Source organism: Hyperolius riggenbachi, chromosome 1 (assembly GCF_040937935.1).
Source record: "Hyperolius riggenbachi isolate aHypRig1 chromosome 1, aHypRig1.pri, whole genome shotgun sequence".
In the NCBI taxonomy this organism is placed as follows: domain Eukaryota; kingdom Metazoa; phylum Chordata; class Amphibia; order Anura; family Hyperoliidae; genus Hyperolius; species Hyperolius riggenbachi.
Window position 1 is genome coordinate 426,464,675 of NC_090646.1, and position 13,897 is coordinate 426,478,571.

At 41.0% G+C, this 13,897-nt stretch overlaps 1 protein-coding gene across 1 annotated transcript in view; it reads right to left on the reverse strand.

Moving 5' to 3' along the window:
- RASEF (RAS and EF-hand domain containing) overlaps positions 1-13,897 on the reverse strand; it is a 112,346-nt gene that overhangs the window by 95,304 nt on the left and 3,145 nt on the right.

Genomic DNA, 13,897 nt, shown 5'->3' on the forward strand with positions numbered 1-13,897 from the left:
CGGGAAGAGACTACTCCTTTTTTTCAGCTTTACATCAAAAGTATACCAGAATCGATCATGTTCTGATCATGCAGAGAGACCTTCACAGACTCCAAAACTCTGAGATTGGTGTAATATCAATTTCAGATCATGCACCAGTCACCACCAGGCTTCATAAAAAAGATACCCACCCCAAGCAATGGTTGTGGAGACTCAACCCTAATATCTTAGCAGGGGAAGAGGCAGTACAGAAAATAAAGATAGCTTTAAAAGAATACTTTGATTTGAATGCTAACGAAGACACAAATCCTATGACCACATGGGAGGCACACAAACCAACAATAAGAGGTTTATTCATAAGCCTAGGTGCCCAGCTTAAAAAGGAGATGGAGGGTCTCATCAGCCATCAAACCAAAACGCTACGAGAATTAGAACTGAAACATAAAAAAGCACCTGACCGAAATGACATGAACGAGATCACTGAGGCTAGGCAAAATTTACTAAGGACCTTAAACAGACGGGCTCAAAAGACCTTTCTCCATAGGAAAAATGACTTCTATGAACAAGCTAATAAGCCAGGCAAAATGCTTGCCAGAATACTGAAACAAAGGACAATGCAACTTCAGGTAAATGCTATCCGAAAAACTGACTCCAGTGTCACAAACAAACTAGATGATATAGCCGAACAGTTCAGACTTTACTACAGCGACCTCTATAACCTACAGCTCCCTCAAAATAAAGTAACTAGAGAGCACTCAATTAGAGCCTTCCTGCAAAAAAACTCACTACCTCGCCTACCTGACTCAGACTTGGAAAAACTAGAATCAGAAATCACTCCTGAGGAATTCTTTTTTAGCACTAAAAAACACCCCAGCAGGAAAGAGCCCGGGGCCTGATGGCTTTTCAATTCCTTACTATCGTAAATTTAATAATCTACTCTGCCCACATTTCCTAAAGGCCTTCAACAACATGATAAAAGACCCTTCCCACTCACAAGAACTACTTCAAGCCCACATAACAGTGATTGCCAAAGAAGGAAAGGACCCCCTCTCATGTGCTGGATATCGTCCCATATCACTGTTAAACAATGATCTTAAATTATTCTCCAAAATCTTAGCCACACGTTTATCGCCTCATATGCCATACTGGATAGACAAAGATCAGGTTGGTTTTGTCCCAGGACGTGAAGCCAGGGACAATACAACTAAAGTCATAAACATACATCATTGGCTCTCTCGGCGGTCGGTGGGGGGACTCCTTCTCTCCACCGACGCCGAGAAGGCCTTTGATAGAGTAGCATGGGACTACATTGAAGCGGTCCTACAGGACGCGGGAATCAGGGAAAATATGAGAACCTGGATCTCTATACTATACTCAAACCCATCTGCCAGAGTTAAAGTGAATTACACACTCTCAGATAGTTTTCTCTTAAGAAATGGCACCAGGCAGGGATGCCCAATGTCACCACTTATCTTCGCCCTGACACTCGAACCCTTCCTAGTAGAAATCCGTTCAAATCCAGATGTTCATGGCGTGCGGATCGCTTCTAAAGAATATAAAATAGCTGCATATGCAGACGACTTGATTTTTTCATAACTGAGCCTTTAATATCTTTGCCTAATTTACTTCATGCATTTGACGCCTACGGGAAATGATCCAATATGAAAATAAACTACAGTAAATCCGCAGCCATGAACATCTCTATGCCAGACTTACTAGCACAACAATGCCACAAAAACTTTCCATTTAAGTGGGAAACCCATAAATTCACCTACCTAGGCATTAAGATCACTAGAAAACTGTCAGAGCTATTTAAGGAAAATTACCTCCCCCTCATGGAATCAATCCAAAAGGACTTGGGGAAATGGAGTGGAAGACCTTTATCCTGGTTTGGTAGAGTAGCAAGCATTAAAATGACAACTCTCCCTCAAATGCTGTATGTATTTCAGGCCCTACCCATATATCTTCCCAAAACTTGGATTAAGAGGTTACAATCTATAATCACTAGATATGTCTGGGGAGCCAAATCCCCTAGACTCAAAAGTTCTAAAACTTTGCTATCCTAAAAACAGAGGAGGTCTAGGTCTCCCCGACCTGTGGGCCTATTACCAGGCCGCCAACCTCACTAGAGTAGCACATTGGCACTGTAACGTTAATTCTAAGGATTGGGTACTCTTGGAAAATGAATTCTACTCCAGACCAATACTGTGGCTCCCATGGTGCCCCCCCTCCAAGGCATATTCAGAGATGAACTCTGAAATCAATACACACCCCTTAATAGGAGCAACCTTAAAGAACTTTAAGACCCTCTGCCAGGGAACCCCTATCTCCTCTATTCCAGGCCCATTTACCTCTTTACGATACAACCCTGACTTCCCTCCTGGACAACACCCTCAATTTTTACCTTCCTTTGCATTGTCACCCAACTTACTAGCGGGGGAACTGATGGCTGATGGGACCTTCCCTACCTACTCTTCATTGTTAGCCGATTCCTCTGAAAAAGTACCTTTCTGGACATACTTGCAAGTAAGAAGCTATGCACAACACTGGGCTAAATCTGGGGTTCTGTCGAGACCACTTACCCCTTTTGAAAATTTTTGTAAGCAGGCCACCCCTCATAGACATCTTCTCTCGCGCTTGTACAAAATAATTTTAGACCAAATGCAAAATCCTAGATTCCTATTCAAGGAAAAATGGGAAAAAATTTTAAGTAAACAATACTCAGAGGATGATTGGACTAAAATATGTTCATTAACCTTTAAGAGCTCGCTGAACACTGTCATGCAGGAGTGTAATTTTAAACTGCTCTCTGGTTGGTACAGAACCCCAGAGACCCTACACAATATGTTAAACTCAATCCCCAACACTTGCTGGAGGTGCAACTCAGATGTAGGAAACTTGATGCATATTTGGTGGCTGTGTGATGGGATCAAGGGGTTTTGGGAAAAGGTACAATCCTATATTAAGAAAATCACGACTGTCGACTTGCAAATGTCCCCAGATCAATACCTACTTCACTTGTGCCAAGAAGCGCCACATCAATATAAGTCCTCACTAACATGTCACATGATCAACGCTGCTAAGGCGTGCATCCCACTATTATGGAAAACACCCAACCCTCCCTCACTGAAACTCTGGTTTGGGAAAATTAACCAAATACATGAGATAGAGGAATTGATAGCCTTGAAAGCATATAAAGGAGATAAATTTTACAACACCTGGGCACTATGGATTGACTTCAAAGATAGTGATGAATACAAACAAATATTAAGTCCCACTTCTTCCCACTAGTCGATGATACTGGAAAATTATTAATACACCATACGACCAGAATATGCTTAATACCCAGGAACCCCCTAATAATAATAATGTAATAAGACCACTACTCTAGCTATAATTAGCATTAGCACTTGAACTGCCGCATCTATAGGGTAACAATAAAACAAGCATCCATCAAAACTAGCCAAGATCCCTGAGATGTTTATAGGATGAGACCCACATGTCAAGTAACCTCATAGAATGTCAATAAGTGCCGACCCACATGTAACCCTCTCTCTGCCAGTTCCATCTGTGATACTGATACCCCCCCCCCCTTAAAGGGTGTCTGAACTGTTTTATGCAACATGTAACATGCAATAAGTCCCCTTGTAACGAGTACACTGTTATGAGATTGCTGCTGTATCACTGTTAACTTAGTTCTGTTTTGTATATCCTAAAGAATATGCTATATCCTATGATAGAGAGCCTTCTCTTGAAGACTCTCTTTTCCTTTTTATGATGTTGGATGTTATATTTCAATAAAATGTTTAAAAAAAATAAATAAATAAAGTGTACGGCCACCTTTATTCTATTATGCGCCTGAAAATAAACACCATACACATTCACATTTGATTCAAATTGAATCGAATCATGAATTGGACATCGAATCAATGAATCGAATCAAATTGAATCTAATCTGACAAAGAATCATATGGTGTGGATGGGACTGACTCTGGCTGATTCTCCCAGCAGCTTATGACTCTTTGCACAAACGACTCTCTGCAAAGATTGTTGCTAGGCAACCAGACTCCCAATGTAAACACATACTGAGGAGCTCAGCTGTAACAGCGATTCCTGCCAGCAGTGGATTATACCACTGAAAACTAGGTAGGCAGGAGTTATGGTTGTGAAATGAAAGTAAAAAAACAACAACAAAAAACACCTCTAACAAATGGATTCCCAGTCCGTCATCCATCACATGTTGTATTGATGAAATAATTTTATTTTTTATTTTTTTAACACTATTTTAGAAGGATGTTTAATAGTTTATGCATAAACCACTTTTTTTTTTCCTCATTCGCAAAAGAACCCCTTTAAAGTAAATCTGTAATGAAAAAAAACTCCCCTGGGGGGTACTCACCTCAAGTGGGGGAAGCCTCCGGATCCTATTGAGGCTTCCCCTGTCCTCCTCGGTCCCACAGCGGCGGAGAAATTCCTCCCGGAGCGGCAGCGATGTAACTATTTATCTTTTGGCTCCAGTGCAGGCGCAGTTTCCGCTCTACCCACGGAGATAGGCGAAAATAGCCGATCTCCGTCGGGCCGCTCTACTGCGCAGGCGCAAGTCTCCTGCACCTGCGCAGTAGAGCAGACCCGATGGAGATTGGCTATTTTCGCCTATATCCGTCAGAAGAGCCACAACTGCGTCCCCGCTGGAACCCGAAAAGTTAAATATTGCACAGGCTGTCGGATTTGTCGCCTGTGCGTTCGAGGCTGCAGCGAGACCGCAGTGGGACACAGGAGGACGGGGGAAGCCTCGATAGGGTCCAGAGGCTTCCCCCTACTGAGGTGAGTACCCCACCAGGGGAACTTTTTTTCAGTACAGGTTTTCTTTAAAGGGCATCCGAGGTAAAAATTAACTAATGAGAAAAACAAATGTATCTATCCTCATTCTCCTAAAAATTACTTTTTTAGATGTCCCACAGTTTTATGTTATATTTGAATCTAGATTTTAAGTTTTTACTGTTTCATTGTCTCTGCTCAATGATGCCTTCATTGAAATATGCCAGTGCTCAAATCTATGAATTATTGACCCTTTTTATCTCTTTCCTGCTCCCAGAAGCCATTTACTGACAGGAAAGTGTTTTATGGCTGTAATTACTTATCATTGAGGGTTATTCAATAGTCAGAGATAACACAGCATAGTTATTTGTGTGTTTGGCACACAACACTGAACACATCAGTGTTCTCCACAGAAATGTTTACCAACACTGCACATGTCTATCTCATCACGTCACCTCAGTTTTTGAACATTCCGGCCACTAGAAAGAGCAGAGAGTATAAACAAATGGTCTTTTGTACAAGGATCTGTTCACATAACAGTGCAGGTGGGCGCAAAAAAAAAACAAACAAAAAAAAAACAACACATAAGCAGCTCCAGGTTTTTTTCCCGCTTAAATGTGCTGTCAGTTCTAATGCATTTCTGCATTGTGAAAAAAAAAAAATGTGTGAAAAACCCAAGAGCTCTTTCAGATTTCAAAGTTGGTTTGCACTAGCAAGAAAGCAGGATGCACTTGTGTTGCAATATCTTTTGCGCACATATGCATTTTTATTTGCCTGTGCATTTTGCCTATGCATGGCAATGAATAGGTAGAAAGACACGTTATGAAAATGTAGCATGCAGTGTGTGTGCGCATAATGGCCATGCATTCCATGTTTTTTTTTTAAAGAAAAAAAAAATGTACTTGCTACAATGGAAGTATATGCCATTAGAGGGCAACCCTAGTTTTACCCCAGGCATCCTGCAAGAAAATGACAATGGATATAACCAAACTAGGTAATTTACTGAATTTGGATGATAATAAATGGTTAACATTTAGGCTTTGTTAACATCTAAAATCGATTCGCTACAGGCCGCATTTTGTGCTTTTTCGCACGATTCCCCCGACCACCCCGAGCCCCCCTCCTCCCTCCCAGCGCTCCACTGCGTGCTACAATTTTGTACAAAGCGCTTTTGCAGAGCGATTCCGTTTTTTCACTTCCTGACGTCAGTCAGGAAGTTAACTCTTTCACCCGGAAATAAATAAATACAATGTATTTATTTATAACAGCGAGAACGCAATCGCCGGATAAAGCAATTTGTGATCGCTTTGCGCATTTCCTTTACCTTCCATTGTAGCAAAGTCGCCCTGAAAATGGATGAATGCATGTCTCCATAAAGATAAGGGTACCAAATGATTCTTCACTTAGTGTACAACAAGAACTTGTTTTCCAACATGTCCTCACAGTACCTGAAGGCTTTAGTCACCCCTTTCAAATATACCTCTTGGTATGCGAAAGAGCAACTTATATAGGCACCCTAGGAAGATTAGAACTGGATATGAACTGACTCTTACGCTGGGAATACACGGTTCGTCTCTGCAGTGCGTTTTTGCTCCCGATCGCTTTTGCCGCTCGATTCAGCTCTCAATTCTCTTATCTTCCGATCATTTTTCTTATCTTTTTCCATTCACTTCGATCAGAAAACAAGCGGCCAAAGAATCGAATGGGAGATTGGACATGTCGGAAATTAGCTATCGAACCATCTTATCAGCTTTAAAACCGAACCGTGTATTCCCAGCATTACCAATATGGCCAATGGTAACGGATTATATATGCGCCATAAACACATTTTACCATGCTAGAGCAAGGAGAAAGTGATGGGGGGGGGGGGGGGGGTGTAAGGTTTTATGAAAACACCTTTTAATCTAATTCATTGACAAAATGATAATGTATGGTTTAAACTGTAAAAAATTTAATAAAAAACGATGAAAAAAAATAAATAAAATAAAAAAAAATCTACTTGTTTGAACATAGAAGATAACCGAGAGCCCAATATACAGTAATGTAGTATGCCAGAAGGTATATGAAGTCTCAAATCACAAGTCTGGGTTACCTCCAATGTAACCACTGTAAAGGCAGGTGGGGAGATTAGACCCGACCCCACTAGAGTTACGAAGTAGTTATATGTAGTAACAAAAAGGGGCGACACACTCCCCCAAGGGTGGACAACGGGCAATACAACTAATGATATAACAAAAGGTACCAACAACTATAAAATTGTTAAAGGACATCCGGGGTGAAAATTAACTAATAAGATAAACAATTGTACCTATCCCCCTTCTTGTAAAAATGACTTTTTAAGATATCCCACAGTTTGATTTTAAATTTAAATCTATTTTTTAAGTTATTACTGTTTCCTTGTCTCTGTTCAGTGACACATTAATTGAAGTATGCCAGAGCTAAAATGTGAACTATTACCTTTTTTTTTTTTTTTTTTAAATAGCCTACTCTCATAAGCCATTAACTGACAGGAAAGTGTTATATGGCTGCAATTTCTTATCAGTGAGGGTTATGCTATAGTCCAACCCGGTCCCGACCCAGACAGAAATTGTCAATTGCGTACCTGATTTTAAACTCAGCTAAGTTATTTGTGTGCTTGGCACTGTACATATACATGTCTATCTCATGTCACCTTGAATGTCCTTTAAAAATAAGTAGTGGTGGACTTACATTCTATTTGATTACTCAAGCAGTCAATTTCAAAAATACTTTTTATTTATCACTAGGAAATGCACATGACATGTTCAGGCATTACTGGAAGACTGGTGGCAAAAGTTAGACTGGAGGTGATAAAGGTTGCTAACACAACCACAAGGGCCAAGACCTGTTGTGGCACCCCTAATAAAAAAATGAAATTCCACTTGCTGGCTATTAAAATAATTAATTACTTTTGAAGCACATTTCAATGGGGTAGGAAGGGGGGGGGGGGGTGTTTGGTTGGATAGAGAGAGGGATCTGTCCTGTGTCATAGGCATCATAGGCATTTGCTCAGCATTCCAGTGCAGATTCATCACAGCAGTTCAGAGGCTGAACTGTGTGACAGGTTTTTAATGCGGCTATTGGGAACTGTCATTTTTCAGTGCGTCCGGAAAGTATTCACAGCGCATCACCATTTCCACATTTTGTCATGTTACAGCCTTATTCCAAAATGGTTTTAAATTCATTTTTTTCTTACACACACACAAACACTCCATAATGACAACGTGAAACGAGTATACTTGAGGTTTTTGGAAAATGTATTAAAAATAAAAATATGAGAATGCACATGTATATTAGTATTCACAGCCCTTGCCATGAAGGTCAAAATTGAGCTCAGGCACATCTCGTTTCCCCGATCATCCTTGAGATTCTTCTGCAGCTTAATTGGAGTCCACCTGTGGTAAAGTCAGTTGATTGGCCATGATTTGGAAATGTACACACCTGCCTATATAAAAGGTCCCACAGTTGACAGTTCATGTCAGAGCACAAACCAAACAAAGTCAAAGAAATTGTATGTAGACCTCAGAGACAGGATTGTCTTGAGGCAAAAATCTGTGGAAGGTTTCAGAAAAATGTATGCTGCTTTAAAGGTTCTAGTGAGCACAGTGGCCTCAATCATCCGCAAGTGGAAGTTCAAAACCACAAGGACTCTTCCTAAAGCTGGCCAGCCATCTAAACTGAGCGATGGAGGGGGAAGAGCCTTAGTCAAGGAAGTGATGAAGAACCCGATGGAAACTCTGTCAGAGCTGCAAAGGTTCTCTGTGGAGTGGGGAGAACCTTACAGAAGGACAACCATCTTTACAGCAATCCACCAATCAGGCCTGTATGGCAGAATAGCCAGATGGAAGCCACTCCTTAGTAAAAGTCATGTGGCAGCCCACCCGGAGTTTGCCCAAAGGCACCTGAAGGACTCTCAAACCATGCGAATTAAAATTCTCTGGTCTGATTAGACAAATATTGAACTCTTTGGTGTGAATGCCAGGCATCACGTTTGGAAGAAACCAGGCACTGCTCATCACTAGGCCAATACCATTGCTACAGTGAAGCATAGTGGTGACAGCATCATGCTGTGGCAAGGTTTTTTAGTGTCAGGAACTGGAAGAAAACTCTGTGAATGTTCTTGAGTTGCCCAGCCAGAGCCCAAACTTGATTCCAATAGAACATCTCTGGAGAGATCTTAAAATGGCTGTGCACCGACACTTCCCAACCAACCTGGTGGAGCTGCAAAGAGGAATGGCCGAAACTGGCCAAGGATAGGTGTGCCAAGCTGGTGTCATCATATTCAAAAAGATGTGAGGTTGTAATTGTTGCCCAAGGTGCATAGACAAAGTACTGTACATAAGTATTCACAGCCTTTGTTGATTATAAATGATCAGCGCAGAGTCCAAAAACAGAAGACGAGTCTTCAACAAAGAATAAGATCAGGCAAATCTCCACCACAATAAATATTGAGGTCACGGCAAAGCTCTGCATTCATGGATACCCAGAAAAAGGAAAGAGGCTTACCAGCTGGTGACAACCCACATTATAAGGTTGTATCAACGATTTGGTAGGACATCAGGAAGCAACAGTCTGTCCAGGATCCACCAATTCAGCAATGATTCCTCTCACAAATGGATATCAATAGTAAACATCATAAAAACACAAACAAACGGCAACTCTAAGTGTAAACCGTTTTAATATAGAGTTTTCATAGTAAAAACAGCATAAAAAAAAAAAAAGCATAAAAACAAAACTTACATACTGGGCCCATGCAATGGGAACCCCGAGAAAGTTGCATGAGTGTATGGGTCAGCAGTAAAGGACAGTATAAAGGTACCGCCTGTCTCCTTCCTGACTGGTTTCGCAAACTAGCGTCAGGGGAACCTAGTCAGGGGAGCCCTGACGCTAGTTTGCGAAACCGGTCGGGAAGGAGACAGGCGGCACCTTTATACTGTCCTTTACTGCTGACCCATACACTCGTGCAACTTTCTCGGGGTTCTCATTGCATGGGCCCCGTATGTAAGTTTTGTTTTTATGCTGTTTTTACTATGAAAACTCTATATTAAAACGGTTTACACTTAGAGTTGCCGTTTGTTTGTGTTTTTATGATGTTTACTATTGATATCCATTTGTGAGAGGAATCATTGCTGAATTGGTGGATCCTGGACAGACTGTTGCTTCCTGATGTCCTACCAAATCGTTGATACAACCTTATAATGTGGGTTGTCACCAGCTGGTAAGCCTCTTTCCTTTTTCTGGGTATCCATGAATGCAGAGCTGTGCCGTGACCTCAATATTTATTGTGGTGGAGATTTGCCTGATCTTATTCTTTGTTGCAGACTCATCTTCTGTTTTTGGACTCTGCGGTGGTCATTTATAATTTACCTGCTTGTGAACTCTGGACATTGTTCTTCTCTCAGCAGCGGCCACTTTGTTTCCTGGGCGCTGATACACATATGCAAACTTGTGAATACTTATGTACACGGGATTTCACTTTTTTTTTTTTATGTTTTAATAAAGTTGCCAAATCCTCCAGTAAACTTTTTTCATGTTGCCATTATGGTGTGTTGTACATAGGATTCTGAGGGAAATATTATTTTAATCCATTTTGGAATAAGGCTGCAGCATAACAAAATGTGGAAAAGTGATGCACTGTGAATACTTTCCAGATGCACTGTATGCCATGGATATGATTGTGTTTTTTTCTTGTACTATTTGAACATATTTTGTTTTGATGTGCACAGATAGTCATGTAGAACAAAAAAAAAAAAAAAAAAATGACTGGATGGTGCAAATGCCGTGTCCAGAATGGTCAGCAAGGGTGGCCACGGGTGTGAATTTTCAACTTTATTTAAAACATACAGAAAGTTTCTAAAACAAATTAGTTCGTAGAAAATCGGTTGTTACCATATTTAAAAGACTAAAGAGAAACCGTGACCAAGAATTGAACTTCCTCCCAATCAGTAGCGGATACCACCTTTTACACAAACATATCATCTATTCCTTTTCACAAACAGATCATCAGGGGGCTCTGTATGGCTGATATTGTGGTATTGTGGTGATACCCCTCCCATGGTCCTGGCAGTTTCCTGTCTGTGAACCTCGTTGAACTGTGGGAAATAGAGGTTTACAGCTGTTTCCAACTGCCAAAAAAGCAAGCAGCAGCTACTTCCAGTGACATCACCTGCCAGCAGTAAAAATGTCACCATGTGATAAATATCAGAATGTAAATCAGGGAGAGGAAAGCTTTTACAATGGGCAAACACTGACTAAATCATTTATACATAATTATTGTAAAAATGAAGCACTTTTTATTACATTATTTTCACTGAAGTTCCTCTTTAAAGACTAATATAGGCGGTGCTTCAATGCACAGTACCTAGATATCCTTATTGTACGTATACAACTGGTAAACTGAAATCCAGTTTCTGAAAACCATTTCCATTCTGCTCTCTTGCATAAGGCCCAAAACATATTACAAGTTAGACAACCACTGGCTTTGCAGATGTTGCTACACTACAAGCTGGAACCATCACCATCCATCATGCTGGCACTGAGAATTCACCTAGGCTATGCAAGGACAGTATTATTGTCTACATTTCAAGTAACAGCTGTATGATGAAGTTTTTTGTTTTTTTAACCTCACATTACTCATTGGATAAAAGATCTCAGTAAAGGTGCCTATTGCCAATACCATTTTTTAGCAAATTATAAATATTTTTGATAAGATAATTCAGAATAAAAGAAAAGCATATCTTAGCCAGTTATGATAACATCTATGAAAAAATCCACCATGTGGTACAATGAATAAAGCTACACAGCCACATTTCAAACCCAACATTTCTGTCGTTAAATATAAGCAAGTAAAACTTTCAACAAACAAACTATGATTGATGCATGTTCTAATGCAGTTTAACTAATTCAGGTAGATTTACCAACATTAGTTTATTACACAGTTTTCCAAACTGTGATATGCAATACCATGGGTGGAGACTGAACTTTGTTTAGGTGAGACATTTCAAGGCTCAGGATTTCTTTGCAGAACTGCATTGTGGGAGAATCTGTTAAATATACTTTCAGTTACAGTGGTAGGTACCAAAGGGAGCACAGTTAGGCTCGGTTCACAGTTGAAAACGTATCCGTGGCTCCGTTTTGGGGCACGGACCAAAACCGGAGCCACAGATACAAAATGTTAAAAATAGCGTCCGTCTTCACCCACTTCAAAAACGGATCCGTGGGTGATCCACTTTTAAAAACTGAACGGAGGGTCCGGATTTGCAGGGTTTTCACGGACCCTGGATACACACGGGTAGTGAAAATCAATGTAAAAACGGATCTCCCTCTACACAGACAGCTTTGGACACAGAAACGGATCATTTTCCAGTGTCCCAGTCCTGTCTGTGGGTGGGGAGGGCAGCGGGCACCGCGGTGGGGAGGGTCGGACCCCCCTCACCTGGGATCTCCCTTCCCCGCTCCCCCTCCAGCTAGTTGCTTTTAAAATGTATCCATCAGAAAGCAGCGAGCAGGGAACTTACTTCCTTGCGTTTCACCACTCGCATCACTTCCTGCAGTGCCACCCTCTGAAGTACTGAGGGCGGCATTGCAGGAAGTGACGCAGCGAGCTGTGGAACACAAGGAAGTAAGTACCCTGCTCGCTGATGGATACATTTTAAAAGAAACTAGCTGGAGGGGAAGCAGGGAAGGGGAGCCCCTGGGAAGGGGGGGGGGGAATACAACCCCTCACCCCGCCGCTGTACCCGCTGCCCCCCTTCCTGCCAGGGCTGGGGATCGGTTTTCATGAACTGGAAACGTATGCTGCAAAAAGGACACTTTTTGCAGAACGGAGGGGAAACCTTTTTTTTTTTTACAAAAAATGGATCCATTTGAAACGGGATCCGATCTGCAACCTGACACGTGTGGACCGAGCCTTAAATTATATCTGAAGGGGGGAAAAAAAGTGCCCAAATTGGGTACTAACCTCGGTAAAGTGCTGCCTCTGGATCCTTCAGAGGCTTCTCCAGTCAAGCCACCTCCTTGCCATTTTAGCCCTGAGACCGCCTCAAACCGGTCAACAAGGGCTTTTCAACGGAGCTCACCTGCACTATGAAGATCCTCAAGAGGCATTCCCTTCCATTCCGCGCTCGGACCAAAGTTCGACAGAGCTCGTCCGCACTGCACAGACACAAACAGCTCACACCTGCACACTAGCACGGAGCTGAATGGGCTTGACTTTTTTCACGGCTGCTTCCTGCTAGTGTGCATGTGCGAGCTGTCTACACCAGTGCAAGCTCCATCATAAGGCCCCCTTGCACACTGCAAATCTGATTTTCGATTCCGATATTCCCTGGATACTAACAAAAAGAAAAAAACGCAGAACAAAAACACAGCAAGCAGTACTGATTAAAAATCGCAAACGCATGTAAAACCATGTCAAAATCACAAATTGTAATTGCATGTAGTGTGCACGAGTCCTGACTTCGGGGGTCCCAGCGCTGGAACTGAGAGACAGAGGAGGATAGGGAATACCTCTGGAGGATCAAAAGGCTTCCCTCTCCGGTGGCAGGTGTCTAAATGTTTCACCTAAGAATCACCCAGGTAGAAGGGTTTCCCTCGGCTAGTAAAGGCTCCAAGTGACATTTTTGATAACCAAATTGTTGGAACCACAATATCTCAAAGATGCAACACACACACACTAGCTTGAAAGAAGATAAAAGGTGTTACAATCAAGATATAATATCAGTAAGTAACCAAAAATACAGGTTCATTAAAAAAAAAAAATAGGATATAATAATAATAACAATAACAAATATATATATATATATATATATATATATATATATATATATATATATATATATATATATATATATATATATATATTCACATAGATAGATAGATAGATAGATAGATAGATAGATAGATAGATATTTCCAGTATATATATATATATATATATATATATATATATATATATATAGACATATGCAGACACTTTTAGCTGATGTATCAGTGCTTCAGTGATTTTGATTTTATGGACCTGTTTATATGGTTATATAAATATAAATAAGTATAAATATACATATAAATAATATTACATCTTG